The sequence below is a fragment of the Panthera uncia genome, assembly GCF_023721935.1.
Source record: "Panthera uncia isolate 11264 chromosome C1 unlocalized genomic scaffold, Puncia_PCG_1.0 HiC_scaffold_4, whole genome shotgun sequence".
NCBI lineage: Eukaryota > Metazoa > Chordata > Mammalia > Carnivora > Felidae > Panthera > Panthera uncia.
Window position 1 is genome coordinate 21,358,122 of NW_026057585.1, and position 14,124 is coordinate 21,372,245.

The 14,124-nt window shown below is 38.3% G+C and overlaps 1 long non-coding RNA gene across 1 annotated transcript; it reads right to left on the bottom strand.

The window, feature by feature from the left end:
• Window positions 1-3,055: 3,055 nt before the first annotated feature.
• LOC125913544 (uncharacterized) lies at window positions 3,056-11,571 on the bottom strand. Its single transcript, XR_007455046.1, has 3 exons — window positions 11,150-11,571; window positions 7,077-7,315; window positions 3,056-3,165 (listed from the first exon to the last, which is right to left on the bottom strand). It is a non-coding gene; the product is annotated as an uncharacterized LOC125913544 (long non-coding RNA).
• Between the last annotated feature and the right edge of the window lie 2,553 nt (window positions 11,572-14,124).

Here is a 14,124-nt window from a genome sequence, read left to right on the forward strand (position 1 = left end):
AAAATTTAAAAAAAGAAGGAGTGACATAAGCAATCCCCCTTTCCTCACCTGACCTATCAAAGTTCTCTTGAGATTGAAACTGTGGCTCTCAATAGATTCCTTGAGTTGCCTAGTGTCAACTGCTACCAGCAATTGTGCACAACGGGACTTACCATCAGTGACCATGACGTTTAGCACTTGTGGAATCAAAGCACACCACAGGCATAGGGAGACACACGCTATCTTTTCATTTTGAGGAGCACCCTCTTCTGATTGAGAACAATATGCATATACATTGATTTCTTCTGGAATAAAAAAAAATTTAAGACCAAAGACTTTCTACACATGAAGGTAGAAACAGAGTGGTGCACAGTGCTCTTGGGGTGAGCAGCACACTCCATCTGTGATTATTATTTGGGCTGAAGTATGTTAAGGACACAGGATGTGCTTTAACATGGGTGTGTGGGGGCTGAATATTCAAACGGGAATAAATCAACAGCCTGCTGCTAACGTATTATTTAAAAATAAGTATTTCACAATGTACCAGCAGAAATATTAAAACCCAATCTCATGATAGGAGCACGGAGATTGGGCTTTCTTCACTCTCTTAATGATTTTATTCAGAGAAGGATTATCTTTTCTTTGTTTCAAACATCAGTGATTCGGCAATTACACAGGCTCTCTGCAGGCGGGGGTTGAGACAGAGAGAGAGCTGGGAAGGAGAAGTGCTTTGAGCTGGAATGTGTTATTGAACAGATTTAAAGGTATTTTAATCATAGGCCTTTAATGCTATTTTAGAACATGTGTGTGGCTCCCTAGCTTATCTTCTCCCTTCTGCTGCAGCTGCTAAGAAATAGGCAAATTGCTCTCAGAAAGACGAATACAGTTTATTTTTGGGCCCTGCATTTTTTATTCCAAGTGTTATGAACGAGCAAGTTCATAGAAACATGTGCCTAGACTGTTGGGATGAGCACTGGATGTTGTATGGAAACCAATTTGACAATAAATTTCATATTAAAAAAAAAAAAAGAAAAACATGTGCCTAGAACAGTGCCCTGTGATTAGAGACCTCTGTCTTGAAGTGCTTCCTCCTCTCTTCAGATGGACTTAGCTTCAGACACTCATGACAAGTAGCTACCTGTGCAGGTTCAGCTCATTGATTTGCCACTGCCTTTATTCTCCTGAAATATGACTTTCTATTCATGCTATTCTGGTTTCTATTCTACCCTGTAATTTGTGCAAAAAGAAAAGTATCAGACGTGCCTGCTTAACAGTCTCTATTGACATTTTGCAGAACAGAACAGATTGGACCTATTTTCTTCCTGCATTCAGTTTAAAGTATTTGAACCTTTCTAACAGCTGTGAAACAATATTTATTCTTAGTCAGCAACCGATTTCATGAGTCTAAAACCATGTAATGTATGTAACTGCGTATTAAACCATGCAGAGCTGCCTGAGTGATGAGTTGGAACTTCAATAGGAGAGCAAGTATGCTGCTCTGAAAGGGATGCTTTGGGATGGTGGGATGGGTCAGACTCTACTTCAGAAATACAACAAAATGGTTCAGGAAGAAGCCAAGGATTTCCATTTCAAGAAAGACCAGTCAAACTCACAGGCAGGGGGAGTATTTACAGAGTTTTACCTGTGATGGTGGTAGTAGTAGTGGGGGTAGAGTTGTGGGAGACGATTAGAGAGGGAGGGAGGCAAACCATAAGAGACTCTTAAAAACTGAGAATAAACTGAGGGTTGATGGGGGTGGGAGGGAGGGGAAGGTGGGTGATGGGCATTGAGGAGGGCACCTGTTGGGATGAGCACTGGGTGTTTATGGAAACCATTTGACAATAAATTTCATATTAAAAAAAAGGAAATAGCCATTTGTGTGTAAATTTCATAGGATATCGAATAAACTTCAGCCAGTTCTGCTTGTCTTTTAATTATTCATAAAGGGCCACAGGGAAGGGTTGGGTTGTGAACCTTTGGAGTGTGTGTATAGAATCACTTTGGGAGCTTATTAAAAATGTAGGATCCTGTTTGCATCCTCTAGACTTTCTGGTTCAGAAGGTCAAGGGTGGAGCTAAGGAATTTGCATATTTAATAATCACAGGTAATTCTGATGCATGTAACTTAAGAAACATTGTTAAAGATTTCAAAAGAAGAGTGGAGGATTTAGTATTCTTATTGCCCATGATTGAAACTCACCATTAATCCTCAAATATTCAAGAACTAAAAGCAGGGAGCAAAACTGACTCTAATACATTGTTGTGCAGTTTAGTTGTAAGTGATGGGGATGGTAATCAGCAGTTTTTAATTCCTTACTGTGTGTCAGATGATTGAAACCGAATAAATTTTATTTAATCTTTATTATAGCTCAGTAAGTCGGTTAACATTACATCATTTTACAGGTAGTAAAACATGCTCAGAAATGTTGAGTAACTTGTCCAAAATGACATAGTAATTACCAGAGCTCCTTAGGCTTCTCACTCTCCTCATTCTGCTCAGGAAAGTTTATCATGACTTCTATACCAGAATCTCTATACCAACAAATCTTAAATCTGTATCTGCAGCCTGGATCTCTCTTGAGTGTTCTCCAACCATCTATCTGTTGGCCTGTTGGAATCACCTGAAGTTCTACACATTCTCAACTGTACTTGCCATCTTCCTCCCTATATTTTTTTTCTCCTTTACTGTCCTCTAGTTCAGCTAGTAGGACCCACTATCTACCTATTGGTCAAGCCATACATAATGGGGTTCTTTTGATCAAAACACCCAAATATCTCCTGATCCGATGATCTTCTGCTGGTCCTCACCACTAACCTTCTAGTTCAGGCCAGAATCATCTCTTGCCAAGTGTATCAGTTAGTGTTTGCTGCACAATACAAAATTTCCCATAACATAGTGACTTAAAATAGAAATCATTTTACTTTACTCACAATTATGTGTGCCAGCTGTGTAGTTTTTTAGGTCTGGACAAGTTTGGCTAAGCTCTGCTGGGCTTACTCTTGTGTCTGTGATCTGCTGAGATCGCTGGTGGCTTAATGACCTACCATGGCCTTACTTACATATATGGTGATGGACAGGCTGTCAGCTCATGGCTGTATGGCTTTTGACCAGGGTGCTGGATTCTTTTCCATATGTGGCTTTTCATTCTTCAGCAGGCTAGCTCATCCACATGGTGGTCTCAGTATTCTAAGTGCAGTAAAAGACAAGAAGCCCCGATGTACAAGTATTTTTCAGGCCCTTGAGCTGTATTTGTTAATGTCATCCAGAGCCCCTGACTCACTGTGGCAAGACACTGCCAAAGGTTGTGGATAGAGGGAGAGGAATATTTCATAGCCATTTTTGCAATCTATTACACTGGGACTTTGTAATAGCTCCCTAATGGTTTCCTTACCACCAATCTTGCCTCCTCCAATCCTTTTTTCATCCAGCAGTCAATGAATGGTCTATCATGTCAGCACTCCTCTCACTTCACTGGTATACCATTGTTTTGAATGTTCTAAAGCCCTAACTCCTTAACATGACTTAAGGTACTCCAGGATTTATATTCTATCTACCCCTTCGAGCTTTGACTCTCTCCCTATATTCTTAATTTCTTGTGGTTACTCAAACAGCCAGATTTAGTGTTTCTTAATCAGAGAGAGTATGTGGCAGTAGGCTCTCATTAGTGTCCTTATCTTTCTCCACCTGAAAAGCACATTCTCATTTGCCTATCTTCCTGACCCTCCCTTATCTAAGTAACATATCTATCCACTAGTCTGAGCTTAAATATCACTTCCTCAGGCTTCTGTGGACATTTTGAATAGTAGCACTTAGACTTTACTGCAGGTAAGTGTTCAAAGTCTGCTTTCCTGTGAGAGTAGAAGCTCTGTGAAGTCAGGAACTATGTCAATTTCATCTCGTACTAACTCTCTAACATGTAGCACCATGCCTGGTACATAGCAGGTGCTCAGTAAATACTGGCTAAAAGAACAAACACTCCTGACTTGTCTTATTTCAGTCTGACCATGGTACACTGTAGCTTAGGCTCAACTTGCTGATTCTGTTCCCTTTGCTTATATACTTAATTTATGTTGTGTTTCTGGACTAAAAATGATTTTAGTAATGAATGGAGAAGGAAATATATATACTATCTTTATATCTAATTATATGTATCTAATACACATCTAATATGTATGTTATATATATTTAGTAAATTTAGTAATTAAATTCAGAAAATTTGGTAAGCTCACATTATTTCTTGTTCAGGAGTCAAGTGTAAATTATGTCAATGTCTTTTCTTGCATCCCCACCTCCTTAGAGAGAAAAGTAAATGAGTGATTTAAGAGGAAAAGGATGGGACCACTGCAAAGGGAGCTTAGACAACTTTTCAGTGGTCTGAGAGCAGTCTTACCCATGTTGCCTTAGCTGTCTGTGGTCTGTTGTTGCATGGAAATTTTCTTGGTAGGCTGGCATCATGAACATTGGCCAAGGTCTGCTCTGCGGAAGCCATTCAATTCTGGAGGCCATTCTAAAATTCATGGAAATCTACTTGGGAAATATAATTTCAAGGCCTGTCTTTCTTGACTTGTGTATATAGTGTGTCCTTATAGTTTGTGTCAAGTGAAGCTGCCATGGTGAACTTTATAGCAAATCTGATAACTTTGTTACTATAAACTCAAAACAGAAAAAAAAATTCAGAAGTCTTCTCTGGACACTAGAAAAAGTTGTCAAATCAAATAGTTCTTAAATCGAAGTTATTGATTTTGAAGCCCTGGAAAACTAGGTCATGTATAATTTGTATAAATCTAATTAGTTAGAAACATATAGACTGGTTTACAGCCTCTCTCCATATCCTTTATCTATCTCAGTTTCTTCATCTATGAAGTGCAGAAATTCATAATCTTATACTACATAATATTGCTATAGACCTAAGATGAGATAATATATGTGAGATAATTTTGTGTGCTATAAAGTATTATTCATTATCAAGCATTTTTTAATATATATATTCCGGACCTTGTGTTAAGGCCAAGGGAGAGATATAAAAACGAGTAAGATATAGTCCTTGCTCTGAGTAAGCTTGCAACTGATGGAGGTGACAGATGAGGATAAAATCATAATACAGAATGAACAAAACTGCAGTATCACAGAGGGGGTAGCAATTAATTCTGGCTAGAGGGTTCACAGAAGAGAAGATATTTAATTTGGGCTTGGAAGGATAGGTAAGATTTTACAGAGGGAGAAGACAAGAAGGGCGTTCTAGTCAGATATCTCCTTCTAATCTGTAACAGGAGACTCACTCTGTTTTTAAAACAATGAGAAGTGGCAGGTAGATACCCAGAAGGCATATAAAAGAGGTATAATTGTGAATATTATTTATTTATTTTTGGATTAAGAGAGGATGAGAGGAAGTCATAAAACAAAGCAGCATCAAGGACAACTAAACCAGAACAAGAAGCAATGAAAATTCACTGGGGGAAATAAAACCCATTACTTGTTACTTTATATATACCCCCAAAATGCATGAAAACTTTGAAGCCACCCCTGAAAATTTCATGCATCAGAAGAGGATGCTTTTCTCTTACTTAATAATCAGATGAGTGAATACGTCAATGTGGAGATTGAGACAAATTGAAAGTGATTAATAGTGTTTGGTAAAGGATGCATTCAAATACTTTTATAAAAGTAACTTCAACAACAATTCATGAACTAAGCAGAAAAATAGGAAAGTAACTGAGTTCTAATTAGACATATTATCAACACTTTGTGTCATGGGTGGAAAGGCCCATTACTCCTCATACCCCCTACCCCTATTGCCAGGAGACAACGAAGATGGATGCTTTAGTTTTAAATGAAGAAATCTGTGCGAGACAAATTCATGAAAAAAAGTTCAAAAAAATGTTAAAAAAGCATTTTAAATGTAAAGAATTCGAGGGGCTCCTGGGTGGCTCGGTTGGTTAAACATCTGACTCTTGATTTTGGGTCAGGTCATGATCTTACAGTGGTGAGATCTAGCCCTGTGTTGGTTTCTCCACTGGGTATGGAGATTCTCTCTTCCCCTCTCCCTCTGCCTCTCTTCTGCTCATGCTCACTCTTTCTCTCTCAAAAAACAAAACAAAAGCAAAATAAAAAAAAGCAAAATAATTCAAAATCTGAAGGGAAACATAGACACACATATACACATAGATTCATTTCCCATTTTCAGACATATTAAGTTAGAGACCAGACATATAATTTAAATTATTCAGAAGGATGCCACTGAAAGTGAAAGGGAGTGCTGTTTATAATTGTCACCAGGACAACAGGTGCAAACTGGGACTGTCCTGGGTAAGTTAGATGTATGGTAACCTTAGTTGTAGGAACTGCACAGTTAAACTTTGTTGAATAGGACAAAACAAATGCTTTTTTTTTTTCCACTCAGGAGTTCCTAAGGCTTCTGGCCTTAAAACACTAGAAGTTTTGGCTAATGCAAAATTTATTATGTAGGTGGGAATAGAGTAGTATAAGCACCAGTATATTGTTGTGCTTAAGAGCATTGACTGGTTTCAAATCCTGGTTAACTGTGTGACTTTGGGTGAATTGCTTAATGTCTCTGTGCCTCAACTTCCTCATCAGTAAATTGGGGATAATAACTGTTATTGTGAGAATTAAACAACAATACATGGAAAGTGCTTGCAAGAGTGTCTGGTTCAAAGGATTATGGAAATGCTTGTTAGTTTTATAATTATCCATTTCATAGATTACACTTCTCTCCCCACCAAAAAAATAAAAAATAAATAAAAGGAACAGATAAACAAATTATGTTCAGAGTTTAACCTGATAATCAGGCTCACTTTAAGGTAGTCAAAAAGTGATCCAGGATAGACTCAGCTGGAAACTTGGGCCTTCTCCAGAAAGAAGTATTTCCAAGCTTTCTCTGGAAATGAGTGAAGGGGAAGAAGAGGTCAGGCAAGATCTTATTTTACTGGTTTGGTTTAAAGTCTCTGAGATGTCCAATGCTCGGTCAGATCTGTACCAGACTTGTTACTCATGTAGTGATATTATAGAGGCAAATGAGGTTTGAAAAAACACTAGAAACTTCCAAAACAACCACAGAAAGTCCATATTTATATGCTTACATTTAAGTCTTGCCATTAGACTGAGTCTTCTTCATTATTACAATAATTTGTAATTACATTGGGGCGCCTGGGTGGCTCAGTCGGTTAAGTGTCCGACTTCAGCTCAGGTCACGATCTCGCGGAGCGTGAGTTCGAGCCCCCCGTCAGGCTCTGGGCTGATGGCTCAGAGCCTGGAGCCTGCTTCCGATTCTGTGTCTCCCTCTCTCTCTGCCCCTTCCCCGTTCATGCTCTGTCTCTCTCTGTCCCAAAAATAAATAAACGTTAAAAAAATTTTTTAAAAAAAATTAGTAATTACAACAATTAATTACCATTATAATTATTATTAAAACAATAATATAAAAATAACTATAACTGTCATTCTTGAGCCTTTACTAGATGCCAGGCCCTCCCCGAGTCCTTCACATGTATTAACTCATGCAATACAACAAATATTTGATTTAGGTGCTATTATTATTATGCTTTTGCAGATGAAGATACTGAGGAATAAAGAAGTTACAGATTGACTTAGTTTTGTATTTCATCAGTGTCAGATACATGCCAGGCACCTGGTAAGTATTTATTGAATCAATTTGCTTGTAGGCCTGTTAATATTTTCTAGCAGAACCCACTCACATCGTTGATTTTATTCAGTAAGAGGAAATTTTGAGAATCTATTTAGAGGAAAAAACATTTGCTTGCAACTGCTTTGTTATCCTTGCATATATTTGTTCTTGGTATTTTGATTTCTGTAAGACCACAAGAATTCATAATTATAAACAACATTTCAAATAACCTTTTATGTGCCATCATAGGTAAGGATAGAAGTGTTAAATGAGATTTTGAATTCTGGAAAACGGCCTAACAAATGAGAACAGATAATTTTTAATAAATCACTTATGTTTGGCTTTGGAAAGCATTATTCTGGATATTTTTGCCTCCAGTGATTTGATTTCCTAATTATGTTTTTACCTCAGGACAGTATTATAATTGCTTGCATTTTCTGAGCACAGACCAGCTGTAAGGGGAGAGGGGCACTTCTGGGCAGTTCTGTAAATGTCAGGAGCAGGAGGTCAGTCTGGGGTTAATGATGTGCTCTGAATCTTCCACACAGTGGAAAATTCACCAGTGGAGAGTGTGCCTACGATAAAGTATGTGAAGTACAGAGAGGACACCAAGTAGAAAACGAGGCAGCCGGAAAGACATCAACAGCAGAGAAGGCAGGGGAATAGCACAGAGTAGCCATTAGAGGCAATTGATCAGGGAAACAAATAGAAGATGGTAGTAAATTTTTATTCTCCTCAATGGGCTATTTTGTAATGGTACTTTGGATCCTATGTGTTTGGCTACAAAAGCAGGCACTGCATTTTAATGTTTTGGGTCAGTTATAGAAAACAATAACAGGGGAGAAATAGTATTCCCAAGGATATGATGATATCTGTGTGTTTATTTGCTGCATTTAAAATTTAAAGGGCCAGGCTCCAGAAATGAATTATAGTTAGATTAAATGCTTTTCTAAATGCCAAAGTGATGCAGTGGCTCATCCCGATTTCTCCCTCATCATGCCTCTGTTTGACAACTGAAATCTAAGCACAGCCATAATCTCATCAGCCTTGCTTCTTTAATGAAAGACACTACCCTCAATGATCCATTTGATCAACACTCATTCAACAGTAACCATTGGTGGGCAAACAGTCCAGTGGGGGAGAAAAACACTAAAACAGAATTACAGATTACTCCATACTTAGAGTTGTGTTAAATGCAATGAAGAAAATTTCTAATTCTGAGAACACTGTATAGAGGGACCTATTATAGACTGGTGTGTGTGGGGGGAGAGGGTTGACAGAAAGTGTCCCTGTATACGTTACACGTAAGACTTGAAGAATAAATAGGAATTGGCCAGGTGAAGCTGGTGGTGGAAAGAGTCAAGTGCACATGACAGATCTTACTCTATTCTTTATATTAAAAGGGTTTTGTAACTTCAAAGTCAGCCAGTTGACTATTTCTGGTGGGGCTGATTGAAGGGAATGTGATGAAATTTGGAAAGCTCACATAATACCAACAGGACACTGGAGTGACACCCCTTTCTCCTAAAACACTCCTCTCCACCTTGGAAAGCAGAGACCTGTGGTAGAATTATTGAAATGTAGGTGAACAGGTTGCTTTCCTTTTGGCTTTGATGGTGCCAGAAGAGGGAAAGAAGAGTCTGCATGGTCTCAGTAGAGGTGGAAGATAGCAACCAGGAACCATTGGGTTGCTCTTCTCACCATAGCGCAATTATTATGGGCTTTCAGGGACCTCTCTCTGGACAGACAGGGAATGTGTAAAATGCCTTCTGAGGTTGGCAGATATAAAAAGCCCAGATGGCTGATATAAAAATCCCATCTCCAAAGGCATTCTAAGGGGAATTCAGTGCTGCTCTCAGAACATGAGTTTTAAATCTACACAACCTAGGACCATTGTTTTGCAGATAGCTTCAGCTATTTATTTTTACTGCAACATGGGGGAGAGGTGACTTCAACAACTTTTTCTGTGCTTAATGCTGGATTCCATAAATCACCTCAGAATAAGTCTGGCATTAAAGGCAAAAATGAGTTAAAAATCCTATGTTTTTTTTAAAAAAAAAGCTGTGTGGGAGGCAATGCTCAGTCTGGGAGGTTTGAGAGGAAAGCTCTCACGATGTTCACAGCCCACACAATCACAGGGTGTAAGTTCTCGGGGAGGGAATTCTTTGGCAGTAGCAACATACATAATCGCATTTTCCTCAGAGCAGGCTTTATGTTTAAGTTTTTAATTCATGTTAAGGTTTAAAGAATAGCCTTTAATTATAAAAATGGCTAAACATTTTTATCTAGTATCCTTTCAGAAAACAGATTCCTTGAGGAATGATTTAATCCAATGATTAGGGTGGTGATAGAAAAGCACAGACTTGTTATGCACTCAGCTAGGAACATGTGTGTGTTTAAGTGTGAAGCCCAGATAGGAATATGCATTAAATTATTCCATTTTCATGCAGTCACGTGGACAATAAGCAAATCCCACAAGTATTGTTCTCCTGCAAGAATCCTGGCTATTGGCAGTTCATTTTCAAGTACAGATTTCTCTACATGAAATCGAAGTAACCAAACATAATCGTTTCTCTGTCAGCTCTTGATTATTAGTGTGTAAATTATGTCTTAACGCTTTCCAGAGTCGCTAACATCACTTCATCAGGGAGCCCAGGTTTTGAGTTCTGCCAGATGTCAGCTTAATGCTGGAGATATGAAAAGTTTCATAGTAATGGTAATAATAATCATTAATATTTACTGAGCATTGTCTATGTGCCAGGCAATATTCTAAGTGCTTTCCATGTTTTATTTTGACTCCCCCCAAAACCTCCTGGAGTAGATATTATTCTTATTTCTGTTTTACAGATCAGAGGAAGGGAACTTGTGAAAATTGGCCAAAATCACATTGAGGAGGGCACTTGTTGGGATGAGTACTGGGTGTTGTATGTAAGCGATGAACCACAGGAATCTATGCCCCAAACCAAGAGCACACTTCACACACTGTATGTTAGCCAATTTGACAATAAATTATGTTAAGAAAAAACAGAAAATTGGCCAAAATCAGACATCTCATCATTGTGATCAGGCTGCCAATCTGACTTCTCTACAAATGTGCTACATCAGAAGTGACATATTTTATTGGTTCTTTTATTTTCAGAACGTACTCAATTAAAATTTTATCCAAATTGTTCCTTAGTCATGTATTTTATTTTGCTTACTGACACAAAAGTTAGTGACATTAGAAGCTAAATATTATTGATCAACACTTGTGGACTTGTTTTAGGATGCTATTTTTGCTTTCTTGCTTTGGTATTATCAATTTGTAAGTAAATGATAACCACCCCTGCACACACACCCCCCCCCCCATTTTCTCATGAGAAAATTCTGAATAGATCTTTAAGAAATGTCCTTGTAGGTATAAAGTATGCAGCATGTCCAAAATGTATTTGACCTTAAACCTCTCCGCATTTTGGGGGAGCATTTTGTGCAGCAAGTATTTCCCAGCTGTGATAAATGCTATTCTAATATTTTATCATAAGCATATCTTACCTCCTTTTCATCTCTCAAATGACTATAATCTAGATTGTCTTCAAGACTTCCATAATTTCAAATCAAATGGCCTCTTCTCAGATGACATCTCATGATCTCCCAGGAAACAACTTTATAAACCGTTTCTGACTTGGAATGTTCTCCTTTCTGGGTTTGAGTTCACCATTTCCTTTTGTTTTTTTCTTTTCCCCTCTGTCTTCTCAGTTTTCTCTATTACTTTGCCTTTGTCTAATTCTTAAATTTTCCCTAAGGGCCTATCCTTGACTGCCATCTCAATGTTAAATTTCTAGTTGCTTCATTCAGACTGCCACACTCATCTTTACTTTCTGAATATTCCCCGACTTCTTTAGAAATAACTAATTCCTCTTCCCTTTCCCTGTCAAGGGCACTTTATTTATGCCATGGTACATAGTTGTATCCTGCCTGCCTTATAACTAGTCTCCTTTGTGAGGAAACAGTAGGCTCTGTTGTGGGTAACTCAGACGATTATCAGAACAAAAGTTTACATCTCACTCATGCAAGAGTCTGAGGCAGATCAGGGCAGCTCTCACAGACGGCTGTCTGCCATTCCATTCAGGGATTCAGAGATCCAGCCAACTTCAAATTTGAGGCTCTACCTTCTCAGCAAAAGGGATTTTTCTCTGACTTCCATGGCGGAAGAGAAAGATTTGAAATTTAATAGGGGCATCCTGACTCATCCTGGTCTGTGCTGTTCATATTTCACTGGCCATCACAAATCGTAGGGTTCTAGATAGCAGAACTGGGCTGTTTAGTCTTCCATGTGCCCAGGAAAGATGGTAGAACTACTGGTGAACAGCTTGGTACATGGATTGTGTCATAACCATTTTTCTACCCCCCATAGTTGGCACAGAATTGATAATAAACACCAATAATGTCTCATAAACTGAATCTAATCTAGTTCAAACTTGCATCACTTTACAGATGGAAAAGCTGAAGCCCTCCCCAAGGAAAGAGGGTTTCCCCAAATTAGTCAAGGAGATATTTACAGAACTAGGAAAAAGAATCTAAGTTTATTGCTCCTTTTACTACACTTGCTGTTCCTGAAGGAATTTATTCTAGAGGAATTATATGATTTTGCTGGGTTGAACATTATGTCCATTAAGATTGTGAGGTTTGTTTTTGTTTGTTTTCTTGCTTGCTTTATTTTCTTTTGAAGTTTATTTATTTATTTTTTAATTTTTTAATTTTTAATTTTTTAATTCTATTTTTTTTAAATTTACATCCAACTTAGTTAGCATATAGTGCAACAATGATTTCAGGAGTAGATTCCCTAATGCCCCCTACCCATTTAGCCCATCCCCCTCCCAGAACCCCTCCAGTAACCCTCTATTTGTTCTCCATATTTAAGAGTGTCTTATGTTTTGTCCCCTCCCTGTTTTTATATTCTTTTTGCTTCCCTTCCCTTATGTTCATCTGTTCTGGGTCTTTAAGTCCTCATTTAAGTGAAGTCATATGATATTTGTCTTTCTCTGACTGACTAATTTCTCTTAGCATAATAACCTCTAGTTTCATCCACGTTGTTGCAAATGGCAAGATTTCATTCTTTTTTGATTGCTGAGTAATACTCCATTGTATATATGTACCACATCTTCTTTATCCATTCATCCATTGATAGACATTTGGGATCTTTCCATACTTTGGCTATTGTTGATAGTGCTGCTATAAACATTGGGGTGCATGTGTCCCTTTGAAACAGCACACCTGTATCCCTTGGATAAATACCTAGTAGGGCAATTGCTGGGTCATAGGGTAGCTCTATTTTTAATTTTTTGATGAACCTCCCTACTGTTTTCCAGAGTGGCTGCACCAGCTTGCATTCCCACCAGCAGCGCAAAAGAGATCTTCTTTCTCCGCATCCTCACCAACATCTGTTGTTGCCTGGGTTGTTAATGTTAGCCATTCTGACAGGTGTAAGGTGGTATCTCATGGTGGTTTTGATTTGTATTTCCCTGATGATGAGTGATGTTGAGCATTTTTTTCATGTTGGTTGACCATCTGGATATCTCCTTTGGAGAAGTGTCTATTCATGTCTTTTGCCCATTTTTTCACTGGATTGTTTGTTTTTTGGGTGTTTGGGTTTGATAAGTTCTTTTTAGATTTTGGATACTAGCCCTTTATCTGATATGTCATTTGCAAATATCTTCTCCCATTCTTTCGGTTGCCTTTCAGTTTTGCTAATTGTTTCCTTTGCTGTGCAGAAGCTTTTTATTTTGATGAAGTCCAAGTAGTTCATTTTTGCTTTTGTTTCCCTTGCGTCCAGAGATGTATTGAGTAAGAAGTTGCTGTGGCCAAGATCAAAGAGGTTTTTGCCTGCTTTCTCCTCAAGGATTTTGATGGCTTCCTGTCTTACATTGAGGTCTTTCATCCACTTTGAGTTTATTTTTGTGTATGGTGTAAGAAAATGGTCCAGGTTCATTCTTCTGCATGCCGCTGTTCAGTTTTCCCAGCACCACTTGCTGAAGAGACCGTCTTTATTCCATTGGATGTTCTTTCCTGCTTTGTCCAAGATTAGTTGGCCATACGTTTGTGGGTCCATTTCTGGGTTCTCTGTTCTGTTCCATTGATCTGAGTGTCTGTTTTTGTGCCAAAAGTTAAGTTATTTATTTTGAGAGAGACAGAGACAGTGAGATTGGGGAAAGGCAGAGAGAGAAGGAGAGAGAAAGTGAGAGGGGAGAAAGAGAGAGAATCCCAGGTAGGCTCTGCGCCATCAGCATAGAGCCCAACCTGTGGTTAGAACCCATGAAACTGTGAGATTATGACCCAAGCTGTAATCACAAGTCAGATGCTTAACTTACTGAGCCACCCATGTGATGGTTGCTTGCTTTAAATCTTGGTTTACATAGTTAGTATATGGCCTGAAATATATCAGGAAAATGAATCAAATGCAACAGAATAATCTTAAATAGATTATCGGTTAGTTGCCAGGCAACATCAATAACTGTTTCCAGTTCCTA